The sequence below is a fragment of the Simochromis diagramma genome, unplaced genomic scaffold, assembly GCF_900408965.1.
Source record: "Simochromis diagramma unplaced genomic scaffold, fSimDia1.1 OVJJ01000753.1, whole genome shotgun sequence".
Lineage (NCBI taxonomy): Eukaryota > Metazoa > Chordata > Actinopteri > Cichliformes > Cichlidae > Simochromis > Simochromis diagramma.
Window position 1 is genome coordinate 8,057,790 of NW_024387523.1, and position 16,396 is coordinate 8,074,185.

At 41.6% G+C, this 16,396-nt stretch overlaps 1 protein-coding gene across 2 annotated transcripts in view; it reads right to left on the reverse strand.

Moving 5' to 3' along the window:
• The window catches only part of LOC120726449 (solute carrier family 45 member 4), a 53,888-nt gene extending 37,520 nt beyond the window's left edge, over positions 1-16,368 (reverse strand). The window contains exons 1-2 of one of the 2 annotated variants that reach the window (XM_040020041.1): positions 16,223-16,368; positions 14,986-15,067 (exon numbers count right to left, since the gene is read on the reverse strand). The gene's annotated coding sequence lies outside the window, so the exon portion shown is untranslated. Of the gene's footprint in view, positions 1-1,237; positions 15,068-16,222 lie in introns of both variants that reach the window. The other variant, XM_040020044.1, reaches the window with a different exon arrangement.
• Positions 16,369-16,396: the final 28 nt, after the last annotated feature.

Here is a 16,396-nt window from a genome sequence, read left to right on the forward strand (position 1 = left end):
AGGCGTGGAGACTATATGACTGGTATGGGCATGTGACACCTCTAAGTCAAGTTAAAAAAATTGCACTGGTATTATATAGCATAGCCTTAAATTTACGGTCACGCAGCTTCGATTAGCAGATGTTTTGCCCGAAAGTATACAGCTGGAGTTTCTGTAACAGTCAAGATTTTAGTGAATAGCTTTAGTGAAAACTGACGGCAGCGCTGATGCATACAGTCATACACTACCACACAATGATTGAATAAATAGTACCTAATGCTCGCTGCCAATTTCAAGCTTTACAACTCTGCAATTTGATTTCAGTATTATAATGGCATTTATATAATGACATTTCTCTGCCTGGAAGTAAACCTATAAAGAAATGCATAAAACTAACTGAATGTTGGACGTGCTTCATTTTTGTGATACTCAAAAATAACTCAAGTGACTGGGAGAGGACACCTGCTGAGCACAAACGGCCGCATTAACCAAAGAAATGCTAAACAGCGTGAGTTGTCAGGGTGAAAACTGCCATGAAACAGGAGCTGAATCAATTTGAATAATTTGGTAAACACAAGAAGCTTTTAATCCATCTCTTCTGACAGTGAAATCCCGAGTCTTAATAGCAAACCATCACCAACACCATGGTCCAAGTCTCTTCTTCAGATCCTTTTTAGGCCTAAATTAATTTTGTGTAGGTTGTAAATATGAGGATGGGTGCCTTTAAGGACAGTAGCTTGCAATCTCCTGCTCAGGCAGCATTATTCATCCTGCATTTGTAGTCCTCAAACACACACACAGACAGCAATGCATGGTTTCTAATCATCAGTCCACACACATGCGGCACCAGCTTATATAGAACTGAAACTCAGCTTTCCAGGGAGCAACCGAGTGAAATGCAAGGAAAGACTCACTCACAGACTGAAACACAACTAAGACAAATGCTTGCAATGAACCTTTAAAAATCCTAGTGAAGAAGATGAGAGGAAAATAAGAGCAGGAGGGAAGCAAAGGAGATGCCTGTGAAGTTCAAGGTCAGACAAATTAAGAGTCTGCCATGTCCCATGTCTCACAGAGCAACACACACACACACACACACACACACACACACACACACACACACACACACACACACACACACACACACACACACACACACACACACACAGGATTTCTGACTCTTCAGTGCACACACTAAACACGCATAACCCGAGTCTATTTTAGTGAGTGTTTATTCTTGCTCCATAGACCAGATTACCTGTGACACAAACGTGAGATCAGAGCGAGCGCCGTCTTTCTCACTTCATCCACCTTCTCCGTTCCCCTGCTCCTCTTTCTTTTTCAGTGCTGACTCATGACTCGCTTCTGTAAAGCAAGTTGACTTTGCAGACATGAAAACCATGCAAGTCTTATCAGTTATGCAAAGCCGAGAACATCTAATTTGGGTGCAGGGGTGGAGCTGGAAAACAAGCGGCAACAACAACAGTTGGAGCCAGCGGCTTCCCATAGCACACAACCCCAAACAAACAAATCCCGATTTGAACTTAACGTGAATAACTCACCGAAAATATTTCATGTTTCTTTTTTTCGTTGTTTTAACTGCTGTAAAGAGAAAATTGAGCTTACGTATATGTGATTGTTGGCTTCATTTTGTTTCAAAGGCGCAGTACTTAATTTCTTCCACAGCTCAGTGTTAGGTTTAAAACCAGTTTTAAACATTGTTCTCATGGAAAGCGAAACCAGCCTAGAAATTTTTTTAATGAGGAGCTGGCACGGTAAAAAACAACTACTTAGTACTCTGCAAGAACTGAAAACAACTAGATTCCAAATACTGTAAAATATGTTCAACTTTTGAGACAGCAACAAATATTTATCTTAATCTAGTCGGTCTTATTGTATTTCCAAATCACAAATTTAAGGATGATTGTACTCTGGAGATGGTGGGCTACCTGAAGCTGTATAATGTACAGTAGATATTTAACTTTACAGAAGCTGGGACACGAGCCAGGCGTAGCCTCAACAGCAAGCTAACCTTTAGTTAATGGTGGAGGCTACTCTGCTCAAAGGCAGCGGTCCTGCTATGATCCACAGTCCACATCATCACATATGTGCGTTAGCACAACGAACCTCTTTACAATCTCACTGTTTGTCTACGACAGTGTTGGTTGCCACCATGGATGTTGACAGAATAAGATATGATAAAGCATGAAACTTATAATCCACGCTTCATTTGCTTTAATTTCAGACTGCTGTAGTAAAATGAGAACACGTTGTTTGATTTGTTTGATTACAGTGCAACATATTGCTTCTGCCGCTCAGTCTGTTTGTCCCTCACATCCACCAACACCTTTGAAAGTTGAGTGCAAACAACAATCTTGACTCGTAACCAAGACGTAACCACAGGTGTGAGACCAGGAAACATTTTCAAGCTATTCTTGGATAGTCAAAATAATTGATAACCTGTTTTATATGAAAAGTTATCCTTTTTTTATATATAACTTTAAATATTAGAAAGGTTTTACTGTTAATCAGACGCATTATGTGAGGGATAGGCGTTGGATTTCGGGATGTTATGATATATATTTTTCATAATTGTTCTGACAGACCAATTGAATTAATTATTATTAATTATGTGTGTTCTTTTCTCAAATCATCACTGTTTCACGTATGTAAACATAAGTTGTGTTGCTGCAGAGCAGTGAAGCACGTGTGCACTCTGTAAACAATGCCACGCTGACCTATATAGAGGTACATATAGATTACAAGGACGCCAGGATCAAATTCACATTCTGCAGGGGCTGCAGATGCTTTTGTGCATTGAGTAAATAAAAATAAAGGGGCAGGCATTTTATTACTCCAAGATAAGTAGCCTAATATTGTGCATTATTATGATTAAGGATTTGTGATCCAAAGAAAGGTAAAAAGGGCAGGGAATTGTGTAATCTAATTTCACAAGACTGCTGTCAGTGTCATGACCCTTGTTGTACTCCTTCCTGTCTCCTTTCTTCTGTGTCTCTTGTTTTCCTGTCCTATTGCCTCTCTGTGTGTCACTTGTAGTTGTAGCACCATTCACATTTCCTGCAGTCAATTCGATCAGCATCTAAAACCGGTGGCTCATCAGCTCATCACCAGCCATACATCTACTCGACTCTCCAGTCGCTATCTGACAGACATCACAGGAGAGACACCATTATCACGTTTATTGTGTTTGTGAGTGAGTTAAACTAATTTCATTTCATTGTGCTTAGATTTCACCCCCACCTCTCCGCCTGCTCTCAAGCTTCAGCTCCTCGAGCTCACCGGCAGCAGCTCCTTTCTCCCTGCCTGCCCACTCTAGCTGTCTGCCAAGCCAGCTCACCCGGTCTCTGCCATCAGTCTGCCTGCACACTGTGCCAGCCACGCTTCACCTCTCTTCATCACAGCCTGCCTGTTTAATCTCCAAAAAAAAAAAAACATTACATCTACAGCCCTTACACCTTGACTACATTCGGAATAAAGTCTCCCTCTGAGTCACGGTCAACTTGTGTCCATGTGGTGTGAATGCTTTTGAGTCCAGAAATTTTAACTGTAGCTAGTCAGCTAGCCGTGTTGACAAGTTCTGTTTGTTAGCACTGGTCTGAGATTCAGTTGTGATTTATAGCAAACACACTGTGGACGAGTGGACGGCTGGCAACTTCGCTCTTACTTTGTTTTCTTTTGTTTTGTTACAATTAACACTTGGAAGCTTTTATTGCACTTCTTCTTAGAGCAATCTAGCAAGATGTAGTCAACTGGGTCAATTTTAAGCTAATTTTAAATACTGCTTAACGCTAAAGTCACGCAAGAGAATCAAAATTATTGTTGCAATCATGTGCCATGACCCTTTAATCTTCTTGCTTTTGAAGGCAGGGACCATGTTGTCAACCACTTGCAGTCATACTGCTATCAGTCTGCAACTGAATCCGGCGAACTTGCAATTTTTTGTATTATACTGCAATTAACTGTAATAAATCTGCATAAAACTGCAAACCTGTTTGGGATTCCACATAATTTGAAAGAAATTCCTCCACAAATGTTATACAGTTTATGCAGGACAAAGATTCGACTGCAAAATGACAGAGATACTCAGCAACCTTCCTTTTATATAGGAATATAACCTGAATAAAGCTATTGGGAAACCAGTTGACTTGCGGTCTCTATTATAAAGAGAAGGTTGAGCTCACAGACTGACTCAGATTGCCAACAAAATGCAATCAAGCTGTCTATATTTATAAATGTGACCGCAATTATTTGCAAACCTTTGCCAAAGTGACAAAGAGTGACTGGACTGCAACTGTTTGGAGACAGGTTTCCTCCAACCAGGTGACCTGTGCACTTGCCTTGTGATAGGAAACGGTCACACAGAGGTTGAGGGTGTTGCACTCTCAATCTCTGGGATACCAGTTTGTCACCGCAGATACATGAAAGCGGTCAGTAAATGACAGATTTTTCACAAATCGCAGGGAGGTTGTTTTCCTATTTGTACTCTACTGTACCTGAGTTTAAAAAAAACAAACTGATTCACAGTCTCTTACTCACACTGAGGATGACAGCTTATCGCTTATTAAATACTGATACTGGTTGTGTACTCAGTTATTGGCTGATATCCAAAGCCGAGACATGTGTATCAGCAGCAGGAGTCATGGATATTTTAGTATATTTATACATTAGCCTTTTAATTTTTTTACCACACATACTTATTATGCTATGCTTATTATGACTGCTATGTAAACTAGGAAATTCTCAGGGCCTTTAACTGGGTAAGAGAGTTGGCTCAAGTCAAATGTTTCCAACACTGAAGAAAGTCTCAGAAGAAAAAAAGCTTTGTTGGTTGGCACAGTATGTGGCTTTAAAAATGTGTGCGCGTCTGCGTTTGCGTGCACTTGTGTGGGAGAGTGATAAAATGAAATACAAATATGTCGCTGGCAGATGTTTAGTGTTCTGTTTCAGAAGAGTTATCTTCTGTTGTTGTCTACATTTCAGTTATCTACACCCTAAAAGCGGCATGTAAACACGCAGGATGCTGCGCAAACCTTTGCATGTGCAAAAAGATTTGAACAGCCTTTTTCTGTAGATGATTTTCCCATGAAAAACAACCACTGGCCAGTTTTTGGGGAGCAGATGGCAGGGATAAGAGAGCAAGAGAAACAGAGCGAGGTTGGGAGGTAGACGGAAGCTGGCTGTTAGTGTTATGGTGCAGCAGTGCTGCAGTGCAGGGAGTACGGGAGGGGGCACATGTGTATCAACGTGCTGTAGCTTCAATGACAAATCTCCTACTCATTACACAGCACTTAGATCACTATACCGGGTGGCATGAATATGACATAATATAAGTGCTGTTCACTTACATGCACTCTAACACACACACATATTAAAACACTTAGAAGAGCCTCCCACCGACTTGGTTTTATCCCTGTGGTGTCCAAGCAGCTCTAAATTAATCCCCAGTCCCAGCCTCACCTGAAACTCCCAGCTGCCTTCTCTCAAAATAGACGCCAAATGTCTCTGCTTGCTTTAACCGTCGCCATGAAATGACGAGACACCACAAAAATTGTTTTACTGCGAGTTCAGCCAAGGTTAACCTTCTAGTCACTGACAGGCTGACTAGTGACGTCAGAAAAGTCTCCCCACCACAAAACAAAATGGACTAAATCAGGGAATTTGAAAACGAGACACCACACATTGCATTCTTGCCTAAAACATCATTTCCTTTTGTGTGTTATTATATGATGTCTGCGCATATTATGCATCTTAGTAGCTCAAACAACTAGAATAAAATTATTCCACCCACTTGCATAAGGCAGGAGGTGTGTTCATTTGGTGTGGGAAATGATATATTAGATCTATTTACATAACTCTGGCAAAACTAATATACTAACATTAACCCAAATTCACTTGAGAGCATAATTAGGAGCAGCTGAGTCTGAGAGACGATTAATCTGAGCCTCCTTGTTTTCAGTCAGAGAGCAGAACTACAGACGTGTCAACAAACCTGCAGCACAACAACCACACAGCTCGCAGTGACATCTAAATAAAAATTTAATTTGCCCAATTCAATTAATTCTAAAAGAGTTACACTGGTTATATCTGGTTTTATGGGCTGAAAATTTTCAATCATTTCTTTATATTTTGTTTCCAAGGAGCCAGACTGTCTTGTCATTTAGTCTTTAAAGTCTTTCAAGTTGTCTTAGTCAATAGTAGTCAATAGCTGTTCAGGCTCTCTGAGGCTCTTTTGATGTTTTTGCTAGGACACTGACTGCTCTTCCATCCATTTTCAGCTAGGTCCTTGGGTTAGACGTAGAGTTCATGGTTTCAATAAACTGCTGCACCAAGTCTAATTTTCCTAACAAAATACATAGGAATGAGCTCAAGGCTCATTTGTGAGTACTTCAAGGCTTTTGCACACTACTGCATGTTGTGGCTACAACACAGCTAACAATTTAGCAGTAATCTCATTATTCCCATTATTCCAACAGATTAGCCACAACAAACAGAGAAAACAGCCGTACAGAGAGGTACACAGATAACGATGGCTTAGCTGAACAGACATCAACAAGTTCTTTCATCAGTGGCTGTTGTGTTCTTGTCCGTTTGACGAGCAAACCAGTCTGCTCACGTCACGACACATGCAAGGTCTCCTCTGGTGGTGCTGCCTTGACTCAACAGTGGCCCTGTTTTTACACCCAGTCACAGCATCAACACTGCATGCTAAATATTATGAGTAGTAGTAAATTTATTGGATCCTGAAGAAGCATCCATACATGTTGAGTGTGGCATCTGTATGAATTAGCACGACTGGTGCGTCATCTGGTGACGACAAGGACGCCGTGCCTGTGTCGCTGAGCTGCCAGTATCTCTGAGTAAATATCTGAGCGACAAACAAGTGCATATTTATATAAGAAATTACACATTGATTTGTATTCATTTCTAATTAGGGTCTGTGTCAAAGCTAGGATTGTGTCACAGGACTGGAATATTTCACATACGGTTCATTATTTAAGCTCACACTTATTTTAGATTGAACTTTGGAGAAAGGATCGTGATCATCTCTTTAGAATTAAAGAAGAAATACAGGCAACGTTAGCGTTAGCAAATAAAACAGGAGAGGAAAGAAGAGATGAGACCTTGACTGTATGTTGTGTCAGCTTGCTTAGCAGCCTGTAATAGCCTGGTCATCTTAATGTTTATTTTTAGCACTCTTAGCTAACAGGCTGGCTAGTTAGCACTCTGTCTGGCCCACCATACGAACTGCAGCCAATTCAAACACAACACAGCTAGCAAGCTTACCTTACACTTCCAAAATCAAAATAAACGACATCGCTGGCCTTAAGTTTTCCAGGTTTGAGGCTAAAGTAAAGACAGCAAGCTAGACTTGTGCTAAAATGTTACACAGCCTCTCTTCAGCTTTTTAAGAACACCACTCTATTTCACATTTGTAATAAATTATTATTATATGGTTAAACAGGCTGAACACCGAGGCCACGCACGTGCCTGCACACTGTTGTTTTAATCTGCAAGGCCTGGTGATCTGAGCCTGTCTAGACACTGGATGTCAGCGTTGTGTCTACAGTGTGGTTAATTTCTAATCATTATTAGGATAATCTGCTGACCCAGAAATTAACAGGCCAACAAATGACCATCAAAGGCCTCTGATGTTAAAGCGGCCCTGCACATCTGAATAGGTGAAGCTGGTTACGGTGAGGTTTTGACTAGCTGCTGACAGCAGATCTGACCTACTTCTGCCCCAGAGTCAGAGTACTCGTGTGTCACCCAGACCCGAGTACCCACACACACACACACCACTGTAGCTCAACCACCTCAAACCCTGCACACTACAGTACCCCCCCACTATCCAACATTGTATTACTGCAACCCCCACATGCATGGCCCAAAGGGGCTGCCCAAGGGGGCTGCCCACTTTTAAAGAGACCGTGTGCATGTATGTGTTTTGGAGTGTGCATCTTCCCACAAACACCCCCGCTGAGGTTTCTAACCACAAGGGAGCTGCAAGCTAGACAAGGCAGAAAAAACCCCCACCAAAGAAAAAACCGAGGAGGTGATATCAATCTACTTTCTCTATCTCTCGTTAGTGCATTTCTTCTTTCCAGCCTCCAGTGTGACCAAGCACTGCCTGTCTCAGTACACTTTTGCCTCTCACTGACATTTGAATACAAACATAACCCTAAAGCTGCCTCTGAGTGAGTTCAAACCTCGGTAAGAACGCACACACCACCCCTAAGCTCACCACATGAGGCTGCTGAAAGCAGTTAAACACTGGTGTGTTTGTTTTTGTCTTGTAACCAACATTATTGTTTCACATCAGCACGTATGACAGCAAGTCATAAGAATGACAAGTGCCTGCCCTGACCAGTTCAGGACTGCACTAAACCTCCAGACGACAAGTTCTGACGCCGCCCACACTTCTGATGGAATATCACACACACACACACACACACATGCTTAAAGCTGATAAAGGCAAATGAATATGAACAACGCTCAACTGCTGCAACACACAACTTTACAGTAGTTGTTAACAGACAAGTTGATTGCGATTATGCAAAAATATAAATATAATTAAACCTAATGAAACATACTAGTAGAGCAGTAACGTTGTAAAAACTTGTTAGTGAGGATTTATCCAGTGTGGTACTGCTGTCTTATTTCTGGGGGGAAAAACAAATAAACAAAGCAAATATAGGTCAATGGAAGTAAGTCAAGGTAGGTTTTGTTTTCTTGCTTTGCTTCTCTGCTCATTTGTTGTTGCTGTTGTTCCGTCTCACTAAACCTGCTAGCCTTAACATTCGGCAATGAAATGTGACACCAGCAAAAAACTATGTTGTGTTTACTTTAGAAAGCATACAATAGTTACCAGTGCTGGGAGTTTACGCCATCAAACAAAGAGAGGTGCAGTACAAATAACGAATGAAAGGGAAATGACAAGAATAAAAGATTCTGTACGACTTTTATCACCGTGACACAGTCAATATTTGTAAACTAATCCCAAGCATGCAAGTACCTTCAAATGTTTTTATAGGACTGCCGTGGAGATGATTCACAATTTAACAATTATATTACGGTCATGCTTTCATGTGATCCGCGTGAAACTTTAAGAAAGAGAGCGAGACTCCTGCGATGTGGCAGCAAACCAAAAGCTGTCTCAGGTGTGATTACCCTTTTTTCAAACTTGATGCAGCTAACACTCTCTCCAACATTTGTAGCGCGAATCAAAGCGCGCCATGGCAACACAAACATATCTGGTTAAATACACAATATGTCTAAAATCAGGCGAGTTTACTATATTTGATAGCCTGAAAGCCAAAGTCGCAGAAGGACCTGGAGCTAACACTAGCGCGTCTGTTGCCCAAGGATATGAACGTATAACGTAATGACTGTAGTAATGTATGTATGTCTATTTCCTCCTAGACACATCAATCAATCCTGATTAAACTTACTACATAAACTGCCTAGGGTACCAGGATTATCAGCATCTATATAGCTTCTGTGTAGCAGCTGAGCTCAAAACAAACAGCAACGTCGTTGTTTATGAACAGACATTTTTGACAACCGACTATATATACGGTGATATAATGAAGATAAGCAGAATAACAAGATAAATGAACAGACATGTCTGTGTATTAATACATGAGCAAAGTAAAAAAGGCCTCGGGCCTGGCAAAAACCACCGGCAGGGCAGGTTTTTGCTAGTCAGTTAAAACATAAAAGTGAACCCAACCCAATTCTAATTTACTGTAGAGTACATAAGACATACAAGTACTGACAATTTTCTGTTTTAAAATGAGTCTGGGTGTGCAATGGATCGTCTAACTTTTTGCCTCCTTTTTTATTTAGGCACACTGATGTAAAAAAACAAGTAAATAAATAAGTGATTGAGTGAGTGTGTTTCAAATGGCAGATTTAAATTGTTTCATTATGCAAACTGTATTCAAAAGGACTAACCACCTGCCATCCTACACTGACAGCCTCGCGCTCATGACAACAACAAACTACATCATGCTGCAACCAATCTGTGGTGAATTACAAATGATTTGGGATCTAATGCGTCTAACAGCAACAGCATCCAAACCTGAGATCATTAGCAGCAAATGAGAAATGATGCAAAGATCTGCTATATTAACTCCTTACTTAGTTCCAGTATTTTTTTTTTCATCTGCAGCACTGACAACATAATGCTCTGATCAAACTTAGTGACTCACAGTCAAAAAAAGGCAAATAACTTTCAAATTAGAACATTTTCACAAACATCTTTACAGACACGGATATCAAATGACGAAGTGCAAGCACGCAGACTTGATTCAACCATCTGGACCGTTTCATCCACATGTGCTAAAATACTACGAGGGATGATGTGTGATCAGAGCACCGCACCTTTAGTTAAACCCGTGACACTTTGTGTAATCTCTCAGGTATAAAAAGGTTTAAAAGGACCCCAGATTGAACACTTCTTCTTGTGTTGCAGGAAAATTAGCTCAAAAGTGCCCAAGTGTTTGCGTGCAACCATTAGTTTGAGTGCAGTATTACTAACAGCGTTAATGACATTACTGGCACGCAGCCAGTTATCCTCTCTCCTCACAGACCCAGGATACCCGACCGGTCTGTATGAATATTCAGTGACCCTATGAGCACCTTTTAAAAGTGAAATCTATTCACTGGGTCCTTCTTAAATATGAACATCTGTAGATTTTGAATTTTGAACAAGATATTAAAGAATCTGAGATACAGTGGCAGATATATCAATTATTCCTACCTGGTTATTTTCTCTGTAATTAGGATTTTATTTTATCTTATTGTATTCGTCTTACATCAAGTGACACATCTAAGAGTTTTTATAAGCTACAAAAGAGGGGAGGGAGAAGAGAAGAAGAGGACACCTGCTGCTACTGTGACTCAAATGCAGATGTAGAGTTTGTGCGTTTCAATTCTGTTGCATTAAATTTGGTAGAGTTGCAGTTGTACGTTTTCAGGAATGGCTCATTTTATTCTTTTTGGTCTTTAGAGTTTAGCAGATGTTACTGACTGAACCTGAGGCTGTTTCCTTCAAGAGGAAAAGTTAAAAAAAAAAAAAAAAAAAAAAGCTAAGGGATTGAGAGTGTAACAGTTGTGCTGCCTTCTCTTAGTCCCAGATGGCAATTATCCTGTTTGATAAAACATACTCCAAGAGTTAACCGCAAATGCTAGTGAGGATGAGGTGTGTGCTTCATCCACGAAGCTCTAAAGGCAGCCAAGATTTACAACCCAAAAGAAGTCCGATGTGCTGCCAGTCATTCCTGGCATCCACTCAGCTTTTTGCTAATTTAATTGGAAAGTTGAGCCTCTTTTAGCTCTCAGACATTTTCTACTCAGGATGAGTCAGTAAAGATGAGGACGGAGATTAGAAAAAAACGACACAAAGAGAAGAGACAAATGACTTTAGAAAGACTTTGGACAGGGAAACTTTAAATACGCCTTGAGTGCAGATTTTTCATTGAAGAACAGAGTTCACTGACGCGGCGTTAAAGTTAACCCTGGGCAGCTGAGCCCGAAAAGCTCTCAATGTGCTGAAGCCAAGTATGTTCAGACTTTGGCCTGCCCCAGAGGAAAACGAAAATCTGATCTTTCCCATAACTTTCTGTACTTTCTGCAGTTAAACCTAAAAATTGGCTACTAAATTTCACCAGCTTCATCACTTAAAGGCTTAAAATAATCTGAATAAGAATCCAGCCAAGATAATCCAAATCTCCAGGATTTGGTTCATGTGGTGCTGGTTTTGCAGATCTGGATGCTTTTAAACCACATTTGGTGTCTGCCAGGTTTTCGACTGGCCTCTCCTGCTTTGTGGTCACATGACCATATGAACATCTTGTATGGACCACCTTATAAGTGGTTGTGACTCCGGAGGTAGCAAGTTGATCAGAAGGTCAGAGGTCTACTCCCTGCCTCCCCTAGTTTGCACTCATGCAGTGTGTGTGAATGTTAGGTAAAGCTCTTAGGGACAGAAAAAGGTGCTCGTGTGATTGCATGAATGAGAGTTGTAGTTAGACGTATGCGTAGGTTCACAGTCATCCAGATCGTGGTGCTCTTGAGTTCCTGAAAAAGAAGCCGAAAGGACTTCTTTAAGTTTATGAAGACATTTCAACTCTAATCCCGGATGCTTTTTTTGATGACCACGATGACGGCCAAAACACCTTGACCTTAAACTTGCCGAGGCTTTATCCTCGTCTGCTTTTGTATGAACAACAAGGAAACTTGTAAAGCATCACCTCACACCTAACTTTCCCATGACTCTACTTAATGAGTTCAAAGCGCCACAAGCAGGTTGTATAACTGGAACGTCTGCTCGAGCTTAAGACGTGTCAAAATAAATACAAACAAAGACTGAAGACACAAATGACAGAGTGAAGAGAAAAGAAACGAGTCTGAAAAAAGAAAAAAATGCATACAAGACAGAGTAGAGGAGGAGCAAGCAAAGTGGAAGTGCAGAGCACACAAAGTCCTTAGAAGACGTTTTGTACTACTGGCAATATCTTCCCACACACACACACACAGGTACAGAGTGTACCTAAACCTAACCCTAACCCTATGGGTTACCTATGGGTTAGGGGTGTGTCCTCCAACTCAAAACAGGGGCTAAATACAGTATTGACTTTGATAACAGTCCTCCAAGTTTAGAAAATCAACCAGCCATGCATTACAGATACTCTCTACACACAAAAACGTGCCGGGCTGCAGATTCCCCTCAACACACATCTGTGAGGTCACCAGCAAATCAAACCATTATATCTTCTTCATTACAGGGGCCCACCTGAACTCTGAAGAAAACATAGTTCACTGAGGATAAAGTGACTCTAAACAATGCAGTGGCATTTATAAATGCACAGCATCTTAGAAAGACTTGTTATAGACGAGAGGGGAGCGAGGCTGTTGATGGCTCGGATGCAAGCGAGATGATGAACAAATACACATAAACACACGCATTTGCCCTGTGATCGTAAGTGGAAAAACATTAGCTCACTCCTTTCTTTCCCCCGCTCCCCTCTCATGTTTGTGTATGAAAACCTCTCACCAGTAGGAAATGGGTTATCTACACACAGGATCAGGACTCGGGATAGTGAGCCAGATCTGCTGTTTGTGTGTGAGTGAAATGCAAGGAGGATGAGTGAGATTCAGGCAGCCAGTATTAGTTCAAGCTAAATCATCTGGTGGTTTTGGAGCAAAAAGAAGAGCTGCAGTTCATTTATACTTATTTTTAAACCCCTAGGTCACTGACACGACTGTTGCAGAAATAATTTCATTGCTTTAAAATGATGCATGACAGCACCGTAAACCCCTGTCTGTACTCAGTAATCAAACACCTTTGGAACGCACTCCTTTGCTTTTAAAGAAGGGTTGTAGGCTGTTCCTTGTCTTCTCCCTGAGCCATTCAATCTGTTTCCATCTGTGCAGCTAGATATTTCGCACATACAGAAAACACGGGTATCCATTCTGAAGTTCAACCTCATAAAAAACATACTTACCTAAATGTCATCCTATTTCCATTTAATGCTATGCAGATTTAGCCCTTCCAAATTCTTTCAGCCCTTAATTCCGTTGTAGCTCTGTTTGTTTGCCTTAAAGATTTTGTTTTGATATGTTGGTTTTATGGGAAACTGAGAGTTCAGGTTGAGCTGCGATCTCTCTGAAGGAGGAGAGCTTCTTGTTTTCTGCTCACATCAGAACTCGTGCTATGAAAACTAGTAAAACAACAGATCTGGAGTCACAGTGAGGGTGCGTTTAACCTTTCGACATCAGCCTCGGGACATCGGTTTGAAAAACAACACACACAGGTATGTCGGGGCTTTTTTTGTTTGTTTTTTTGGAAAGGGTAGTATCTGAGCCAGCTTAAAACACCTAAATAAACCATTCCAAACATGAATGCCATCTATTTATTGCAGACACTAGTGTTAACTAATGGTAGCATACTAAAACTATAGTCCTATTAGCATGTGCAGACAGTGTTCTGTTCACGAGCGGTGGGCCAAGCAGATCGGTGCAACATCTACAGTAATGCGGAAGAAGTAGCTGAACGGGAAAGCCTACTGGTCGATCTACATTCCTGTCCTCACCTGTAGTCAACAATAAAAATATAAGTGTTGTCTGGGGCCTCACCCAGACAGAGCTTAGTCATTTGGAAGGGGTTCCGCCTCGTCACAAAGGAATCGACTGACATGGTTCAAGCGTGCCTTACCATCCTCCCCCAGGGCCAGAGGAGGTGGTACCTCAGCAGGGGAAGGTCTGAGCAGGTCTGGTCAAAGACAATCTCTGCAGTTATCAGAAATTACTAGAGGTCCACATAAACAGCAGTCCCAGGAAGACAGAACTATCATGGATGTTTTGTTTATGGAAATACCCACCAACTCTACATGCAAATATCAAACATCTGCATGCAGGTAGTTACTATATCTTCCAATGTGAAGGTACAGAGGGAGGTGTTGACAGTATTTGCTTAAGATCTGAGAAAATGTATCTTTATGTGCATTTGGGGAGTGTGTTCATGTGACTATCTGCACATGACCACTTGGGTCTGGCTACATTCGTGAGGGGTAATAACCTGACACAGCAGCAGTTGATAGTCAGCAAACATTTCTTCAAGAGGAAGTCGGTAGCTTTCACTTCAGCTAAACAATCTAGTCTTTAGCACACAAACTGAAACCTAAACCACATCGAAACCAGGAGCCTGACATAGTTTTTTTGAGGAAGTAACAAACATCACATGAGCGTGCGTCTGTGTGTGCACTGTCAGGTCAAGCCAAACCAAAACCAAGATCGCGTCACTCGGAGTGAACCTCCGATTCGGCACAACAGAAACATATTAAACTTAAAACACAACATCTGTTGGCCATTTACGACTCTTTCTTCAAGTCTTTTATATTTTTGCGTGGACCAAACACCAAAGTGAAACACACGAGATGATCTTTAAAATGCTTTTTGTGTGCATGTGTACGCAAGACTCACCAAAAGGCCTTGAAAGCTTCATAAATGTCGTTGAGACGTTGTAGTTTGGTCCAAGCTGCAATCTTAAGCCCTGCAGTCGTACCTAAGCATGCAACATTGAAAAAGACACAAATTAATACAGATTACAGTCATCTCAGGTCAATGACACTTAACTCATGGATTATTACGGTGTAACTAACATTACAAGTAATGCTTTTATCAAGGCCATTATTTCTGCATTAATCCATTTGTTGTGCTCTCTAAGGATCTAAGACCAAGACACATCCACATAAACAGCCAGTAAACACAAAAATGAGAAAGAGATACTTTAACACTTGAACCCTATGCAGTCAGGTAGGAAAACCACAGCTGATGTGTTCAAACACACCTACAACCAGTGACGATGAATCAGTTGTTACAGTGCAGGACACTTCTCATCCATTACACTAATTTTTCCCCGGCAAGAGCGAAACACAACAGCTCAGGGTCACGGATGGGCTGAAGCCTATCCCAGCTGTCACGGGGGGTGGGGGTTACACGCCGGACAGGTCACCGATCTATAGCAGATTCACATTCACGGCCAATTTAGAATCGCCAATTAACTTAACTAAGATTAATGCCTCTGGGGTGATCATCCACACTACGGCCGGCCGCTGGACTCGAACCCACGACCACTACCTCGCAGATTTCTCTCTCTGTAAACCAAATATACCGGTAGATGCTTGGTTTCAGTCACCAGTGTGTTATACACTACAATAAACTACTCCTTCCTGGTAAATTTTACACTCACACTCACACACACACACACACACACACACACACACACACACACACACACACACACACACACACACACACACACAGCAGTGATGGAGGAAATGAAAATTATTCTAATGCCAGTATTCTCAACATGTAAACTGTAAACAACCACCGCTGAGCCTCTTCATCTACTTTAAATTTAAACACCACCCACTTGCACCATTTTGTTTTACACTTTATAATAAGAGAAGCCTAATTTTTATCCTGACCTGTACCCTGCAGATTGCAACCCCCCCTCTAGCCTCTCTCCTGTTTTTGAAACAGGCCTGCAGAAAACTACAGTAAATGCCTCCTCCTCCTCCTCCTCCTGCTCCTGTCTCTGCAGCAGCAACCTGAGATGCTTTGCATTCCGCCTGGCGGAGCCGACCAGCAGCGGCTATAAAATGTTAAAAATCCGTCCCGACTCGTCTCTGCTGCTTCCCCCGGGCATCGCGCTCACCTCGCCGTGTCGTGTCAGCCGTTGGCTCCGTGTTTTCGTCCGCTATGTGGTCGGACAGTTCTCGGCTCTGCAGCAGCTTTTGTTGCATAGGTTGTCTACTGCTCCCGCAACTACAGCCAGGGCTTTAAATACGCTTTTAAAGCAGTCTGTCGGAAGAGGAGACGTAGCGCTAGC